Genomic DNA, 629 nt, shown 5'->3' with positions numbered 1-629 from the left:
ACCCAGTGCTAAGCACCAGGAGAAGGAAGCATGGCAGCTCCTCTCCTGTTTGCTGGGAGAAGCTCCTGACTGATGCTCCTGAGGCCCGTTCCACCAGCACTCCCATCTCCTGCAGGCACCTTCCGACCCCACTGCTTGAGCTGGCTCAGCCCCAGGCTCACAGGAGACGCTGCACCCCCACAGCTCCTCCTTAACGTGGCTAAACAAATAGACGGAAACAACTTAATGCCGGCCTGAACACATCACCTATACGCTGCCGCCCTGGCCTCTTCCCATCGCAGAGCAAACAAACAAAAAGAAACCCTTCCAGGGAACGGAGCCAGAGGGGAGGGGGAAAAAAGTCCATCATGAGGCCAGGCGGCGAGAGGAGCCGGCCTGGTGTCACCGCGCTGGCACCGCCAGGGACTCCCGGGGACAGCCCGGGCGCCGCCGGCCGGGGCAGGATGTGAGCTCACGGCACCGCCCCTTCCCCGCCCGCCCGGCGGTGCCGGTTCCGCCGCCCCGAGTCCCGCCTCGCTCCCTCTCACCGCCTCCGGGGCCGGGGGTCCCGGCTCCGCCTGGGCCGGTGAGTGCTGCGGGGGGAGCCGCACCCCTGGGGCCGGCCCGGGCGGCCGGGCCTGGGCGGCGGC

General features: G+C 68.5%; 1 protein-coding gene across 1 annotated transcript in view; it reads left to right on the top strand.

Annotated features, from left to right (window-relative positions):
- Window positions 1–413: 413 nt before the first annotated feature.
- PIK3R4 (phosphoinositide-3-kinase regulatory subunit 4) overlaps window positions 414–629 on the top strand; it is a 22,247-nt gene continuing 22,031 nt past the window's right edge. Inside the window, exon 1 of the mRNA XM_041466281.1 lies at window positions 414–565. The gene's annotated coding sequence lies outside the window, so the exon portion shown is untranslated. The remainder of the gene's footprint in view (window positions 566–629) is intronic.

The sequence above is a fragment of the Pyrgilauda ruficollis genome, unplaced genomic scaffold (genome assembly GCF_017590135.1).
Source record: "Pyrgilauda ruficollis isolate IOZ18807 unplaced genomic scaffold, ASM1759013v1 scaffold2, whole genome shotgun sequence".
NCBI lineage: Eukaryota > Metazoa > Chordata > Aves > Passeriformes > Passeridae > Pyrgilauda > Pyrgilauda ruficollis.
Note: the sequence above shows the minus strand (reverse complement) of the source record. Positions and strands in the feature narration are given on the sequence as shown.